Genomic DNA, 7,328 nt, shown 5'->3' with positions numbered 1-7,328 from the left:
TGTTTCATCGTCAATAAGAAGGTTCAAGGGATACAGTAAACCTGGATTGAAGCATCGGAATCTATAACTAGGGTCTCAGGAATGGTTCAAAGCATAGACAGTAAGAAGAGTCAGTCTTCTTGTACTTAAGTCATCATTGTGCCTTTTGTATTTAATTCCGATGCAATTTCTGTGTTTCATCGTCAATGAGAAGGTCCAAGGGATACAGAAAAATTGGAGTGAGGCATCGGAATCTATAACTAGTGTCACATGAATGGTTCAAATCGTAGACAGTAAGAAGAGTCAGTCTTCTTGTATTTATGTCGGCATTGAGCCCGTTGTATTTAATTCCGATGCAATTTCTGTGTTTCATCGTCAATAAGAAGGCCCAATTGATACAGTAAACATGAAGTGATGCATCGTAATCTAAAACTGGTCTCACAGGAAGCATTCAAATTATAGACATTAAGAAGAGTCAGTCTTCTTGTTCTTAAGTCGGCATTGTGCCTTTTGTATTTAATTCCCATGCAATTTTTTTGTTTCATCGTCAATAAGGAGGCCCAAGGGATACAGTAAAGCTGACGTGAAGCACTGGAATCTAAAACTGGTCTCACAAGGTCGGTTCATAACAGACAGTAAGAAGAGTCAGTCTTCGTGTACTTATGACGGCATTGTGCATTTAGTATTAAATTCCGATGCAATTTCCGTGTTTCATCGTTAATAAGAAGGTCCAAGGGATATAGTAAACCTGAAGTGAGGCATCGGAATCTATAACTAGTGGCACAGGAATGTTTCAAAACATAGTCAGTAAGAAGAGTCTGTCTTCTTGTACTTATTCGGCATTGTGCCTTTTCTATTTAATTCCGATGCAATTTCTGTGTTTCATCGTCAATAAGAAGGTCCAAGGGATACAGTAAACCTGGAGTGAAGCATCGGAAATTATAACTAGTGTCACTGGAATGGTTCAAAGACTAGACAGTAAGAAGAGTCAGTCTTCTTGTACTTAAGTCGGCATTGTGCCTTTTGTATTTTATTCAGGTGCAATTTCTGTGTTTCATCGTCAATAAGAAGGTCTGAGGGATACAGTAAACCTGATGTGAAGCATCGGGATTTATAACTAGTGTCACAGGAATGGTTCAAACATAGATAGTAAGAAGAGTCAGTTTTCTTGTACTTTAGTCGGCATTGTGCCTTTTGTATTTAATTCCGATGCCATTTCTGTGTTTCATCGTCAATAAGAAGGTCCAAGGGATACAGTAAACCTGAAGTGAAGCATCGGAATTTATAACTAGTGTCACAGGAATGGTTCAAAGCATAGACAGTAAGAAGAGTCTGTCTTCTTGTACTTAAGTCGGCATTGTGCCTTTTGTATTTAATTCCGATGCAATTTCTGTGTTTCATCGTCAATAAGGTGGTCCAAGGAATACAGTAAACCTGGAGTGAAGCATCGGAATCTATAACTAGTGTCACAGGAATGGTTCAAAACATAGTCAGTAATAAGAGTCAGTCTTCTTGTACTTAAGTCGGCATTGTGCCTTTTGTATTTAATTCCGATGCAATTTCTGTGTTTCATCGTAAATGAGAAGGTCTAAGGGATACAGAAAAAATTGGAGTGAAGCATCGGAATCTATAACTAGTGTCACATGAATGGTTCAAAACATAGACAGTAAGAAGAGCCAGTCTTCTTGTATTTATGTCGGCATTGAGCCCTTTCTATTTAATTCCGATGCAATATCTGTGTTTCATCGTCAATACGAAGGCCCAATGGATACAGTAAGCCTGAAGTGATGCATCGTAATCTAAAACTGGTCTCACAGGAAACATTCAAATCATAGACAGCAAGAAGAGTCAGTCTTCTTGTCCTTAAGTCGGCATTGTGCATTTTGTATTTAATTCCGATGCAATTTTTTTGTTTCATCGTCAATAAGAAGGTCCAAGGGATACAGTTAACCTGCGGTGAAGCACTGGAATCTAAAACTGGTCTCACAAGGTCGGTTCATAACAGACAGTAAGAAGAGTCAGTCTTCGTGTACTTATGACGGCATTGTGCATTAAGTATTAAATTCCGATGCATTTTCTGTGTTTCATCGTTAATAAGAAAGTCCAAGGGATACAGTAAATCTGAAGTGAAGCATCGGAATCTATAACAAGTGTCACAGGAATGTTTCAAAACATAGTCAGTAACAAGAGTCTGTCTTCTTGTACTTAAGTCGGCAATGTGCCTTTTCTATTTAATTCCGATGCAATTTCTGTGTTTCATCGTCAATAAGAAGGTCCAAGGGATACAGTAAACCTGGAGTGAAGCATCGGAAATTATAACTAGTGTCACTGGCATGGTTCAAAACATAGACAGTAAGAAGAGTCAGTCTTCTTGTACTTAAGTCGGCATTGTGCCTTTTCTATTTAATTCCGATGCAATTTCTGTGTTTCATCGTCAATAAGGAGGTCCAAGGGATACAGTAAACCTGGAGTGAAGCATCGGAATCTATAACTAGTGTCACAGGAATCGTTCAAATCATAGACATTAGGAAGAGTCAGTCTTCTTGTATTTAAATCGGCATTGTGCCTTTTCTATGTAATTCCGTGCAATTTCTGTGTTTCATCGTCAATAAGAAGGTCCAAGGGATGCAGTATTCCTGGAGTGAAGCATCGGAATCTATAACTAGTGTCAGAGGAATGGTTCAAAGCATAGTCAGTAATAAGAGTCAGTCTTCTTGTACATAAGTCGGCATTGTGCCTTTTGTATTTAATCCAGATGCAATTTCTGTGTTTCATCGTCAATAAGAAGATCCAAGGGATACAGTAAATCTGGAGTGAAGCATCGGAATCTATAACTAGTGTCACAGGAATGGTTCAAAGCATAGACAGTATGAAGAGTCAGTCTTCTTGCACTTAAGTCGGCATTGTGCCTTTTGTATTTAATTCCGATACTATTTCTGTGCTTCATCGTCAATAAGAAGGTCCAAGGGATACAGTAAACCTGAAGAGAAGCATCGGAATCTATAACTAGTGTCACAGGAATGGTTGAAATCATAGTCAGTAAGAAGAGTCAGTCCTCTAGTACTTAAGTCGGCATTGTACCTTTTGTATTTAATTCCGATCCAAATTCTGTGTTTCATCGTAAATAAGAAGGTCCAAGGTATACAGTAAACCTGGAGTGAAGCATCGGTATCTATAACTAGTGTCACAGGAATGTTTCAAATCATAGACAGTAGGAAGAGTCAGTCTTCTTGTACATAAGTCGGCATAGTGCCTTTTCTATGTAATTCCGATGCAATTTCTTTGTTTCATCGTCAATAAGAAGGTCCAAGGGATACAGTAAACCTGGAGTGAAGCATCGGAATCTATAACTAGTGTCACAGGGATGGTTCGAAACATAGACAGTAGAAGAGTCAGTATTCTTGTACTTAAGTCGGCATTGTGCCTTTTGTATTTAATTCCGATGCGATTTCTGTGTTTCATCGTCAATAAGAAGGTCAGAGGGATACAGTAAACCTGAAGTGAAGCATCTGAATCTATAACTAGTGTCACAGGAATCGTTCAAAGCATAGACAGGAAGAAGAGCCAGTCTTCTAGTACTTGAGTCGGCATTGTCCTTTTGTATTTAATTCCGCTGCAATTTCTGTGTTTCATCGTCAATAAGAATGTCAGGGGGATACAGTAAAACTGAAGTGAAGCATTGGAATCTGTAACTAGTGTCACAGGAATGGTTAAAACATAGACAGTAAGAAGAGTCAGTCATCTTGTTCTTAAGTCGGCATTGCGCTTTTTGTATTTAATTCCGATGCAATTTCTGTGTTACATCGTCAATGAGAATGTCAGAGGGATACAGTAAACCTGAAGTGAAGCATCGGAATCTATAACTAGTGTCAGAGGAATGGTTCAAAACATAGTCAGTAATAAGAGTCAGTCTTCTTGTACATAAGTCGGCATTGTGCCTTTTGTATTTAATCCAAATGCAATTTCTGTGTTTCATCGTCAATAAGAAGGTCCAAGGGATACAGTAAACCTGAAGTTAAGCATCGGAAACTATAACTAGTGTCACAGGAATGGTTCAAATCATAATCAGTAAGAAGAGTCAGTCTTCTTGTACTTAAGTCAGCATTGTACCTTTTGTATTTAATTCCGATGCAATTTCTGTGTTTCATCGTAAATAAGAAGGTCCAAGGGATAAAGTAAACCTGGAGTGAAGCATCGGTATCTATAACTAGTGTCACAGGGATGGTTCAAATCATAGACAGTAGGAAGAGTAAGTCTTCTTGTACTTAAGTCGGCCTTGTGCCTTTTGTATTTAATTCCGATGCAATTTCTGTGTTTCATCGTCAACAAGAAGGTCCAAGAGATACAGTAAGCCTGAAGTGAAGCATCGCAATCTATAACTAGTGCCACAGGAATGGTTCAAATCATAGACAGTCAGAAGAATCACTCTTCTTGTACTTAATTCGGCACTGTGCCTTTTGGATTTAATTCCGATGCAATTTCTGTGTTTCATCGTCAATAAGAAGGTCAGAGGGATACAGTAAACCTGAAGTGAACCATCTGAATCTGTAACTAGTGTCACAGGAATGGTTCAAAACATAGTCAGTAAGAAGAGTCAGTCTTCTTGTACTTCAGTCGGCATTGCGCCTTTTGTATTTAATTCCGATGCAATTTCTGTGTTTCATCGTCAATAAGAAGGTCCAAGGGAGACAGTAAACCTGGAGAGAAGCATCGGAATCTGTAACTAGTGTCACAGGAGTGGTTCAAAACATAGACAGTAAGATGAGTCAGTCTTCTTGTACTTATGTCGGCATTGTGCCTTTTACATTTAATTCCGATGCAATTCCTGTGTTTCATCGTCAATAAGAACGTCCAAGGGATACAGTAAACCTAGAGTGAAGCATCGGAATCTATTTCTAGTGTCACAGGAATGGTTCAAACATAGACAGTAAGAAGAGTCAGTCTTCTTGTACTTAATTCGGCATTGTGCCTTTTGTATTTAATTCCGATGCAATTTCTGTGTTTCATCGTCAATAAGAACGTTAGAGGGATACAGTAAATCTTAAGTGAAGCATCGGAATCTATAACTAGTGTCACAGGAATGGTTCAAACATACTCAGTAAGAAGAGTCAGTCTTCTTGTACTTAAGGCGCCATTGTGCCTTTTGTATTGAATTCCGATGCAATTTCTGTGTTTCATCGTCAATGCGAAGGTCCAAGGGATACAGAAAACCTGGAGTGAAGCATCGGAATCTATTACTAGTGTCACAGGAATGGTTCAAAATATAGACAGTAAGAAGAGTCAGTCTTCTTGTACTTAAGTCAGCATTGTACATTTTGTATTTAATTCCGATGCAATTTCTGTGTTTCATCGTAAATAAGAAGGTCCAAGGGATACAGTAAACCTGGAGTGAAGCATCGGTATCTATAACTAGTGTCGCAGGAATGGTTCAAAACATAGACAGTAGGAAGAGTCAGTCTTCTTGTACTTAAGTCGGCATTGTGCCTTTTGTATTTAATTCCGATGCAATTTCTGTGTTGATCGTCAATAAGAAGGTCCAAGGGAAAGAGTAAACCGGGAGTGAAGCATCGGAGTCTATAACTAGTGTCACAGGAATGGTTCAAAACATAGACAGTAGGAAGAGTTAGTCTTCTTGTACTTAAGTCGGCATTGTGCCTTTTGTATTTAATTCCGATGCAATTTCTGTGCTTCATCGTCAATAAGACGGTCAGAGGGATACAGTAAACCTGAAGTGAAGCATCGGAATCTATAACTAGTGTCACTGGAATGGTTTAAAACATAGACAGTAGGAAGAGTCAGTCTTATTGTACTTAAGTCGGCATTGTGCCTTTTGTATTGTATTCCGATACAATTTCTGTGTTTCATCGTCAATAAGAAGGTCTGAGGGATACAGTAAACCTGAGGTGAAGCATCGGAATCTATAAGTAGTGTCACAGGAATGGTTCAAACATAGACAGTAAGAAGAGTCAGTCTTCTTGTACTTAAGTCGGCATTGTGCCTTTTGTATTAAATTCCGATGCTATTTCTGTGTTTCATCATAAATAAGGTCCAAGGGATACAGTAAACCTGGAGTGAAGCATCGGAATCTATAACTAGTGTCACAGGAATGGTTCAAATCATAGACAGTCAGAAGAATCACTCTTCTTGTACTTAATTCGGCACTGTGCCTTTTGGATTTCATTCCGATGCAATTTCTGTGTTTCATCGTCAATAAGAAGGTCCAAGGGAGACAGTAAACCTGCAGAGAAGCATCGGAATCTGTAACTAGTGTCACAGGAATGGTTCAAATCATAGACAGTAAGATGAGTCAGTCTTCTTGTACTTAAGTCGGCATTGTGCCTTTTATATTTAATTCCGATGCAATTCCTGTGTTTCATCGTCAATAAGAACGTCCAAGGGATACAGTAAACCTAAAGTGAAGCATCGGAATCTATTACTAGTGTCACAGGAATGGTTCAAAACATAGACAGTAAGAAGAGTCAGTCTTCTTGTACTTAATTCGGCCTTGTGCCTTTTGTATTTAATTCCGACGCAATATCTGTGTTTCATCGTCAATAAGAACGTTTGAGGGATACAGTAAATCTGAAGTGAAGCATCGGAATCTATAACTAGTGTCACAGGAATGGTTCAAACATAGTCAGTAAGAAGAGTCAGTCTTCTTGTACTTAAGGCGGCATGGTGCCTTTTGTATTGAATTCCGATGCAATTTCTGTGTTTCATCGTCAATGCGAAGGTCCAAGGGATACAGAAAACCTGGAGTGAAGCATCGGAATCTATAACTAGTGTCACATGAATGGTTCAAAACATAGACAGTAAGAAGAGACTGTCTTCTTATACTTATGTCGGCATTGAGCCCTTTGTATTTAATTCCGATGCAATTTCTGTGTTTAATCGTCAATAAGAAGGCCCAATGGATACAGTAAACCTGAAGTGAAGCATCGTAATCTAAAACTGGTCTCACAGGAAACATTCAAAACATAGACAGTAAGAAGAGTCAGTCTTCTTGTTCTTAAGTCGGCATTGTGCCTTTTGTATTTAATTCCGATGCAATTTTCTTGTTTCATCGTCAATAAGAATGTCTAAGGTGTACAGTAAACCCGAGGTGAAGCACTGGAGTCTAAAACTCGTCTCACAGGGTAGGTTCATAACAGACAGTAAGAAGAGTCAGTCTTCGTGTACTTATGGCGGCATTGTGCATTTAGTATTTAATTCCGATGCAATTTCTATGTTTCATCGTTAATAAGAAGGTCCAAGGTATACAGTAAACCTGAAGTGAAGCATCGTAATCTGAAACTGGTCACACAGGAAAGGTTCAAAACATAGACGGTAAGAAGAGCCCTTCTTCTTGT

The sequence above is a fragment of the Schistocerca serialis genome, unplaced genomic scaffold, assembly GCF_023864345.2.
Source record: "Schistocerca serialis cubense isolate TAMUIC-IGC-003099 unplaced genomic scaffold, iqSchSeri2.2 HiC_scaffold_1417, whole genome shotgun sequence".
Lineage (NCBI taxonomy): Eukaryota > Metazoa > Arthropoda > Insecta > Orthoptera > Acrididae > Schistocerca > Schistocerca serialis.
The sequence above is the reverse complement of the archived record's forward strand: the minus strand, read 5'-3'. Positions refer to the sequence as shown.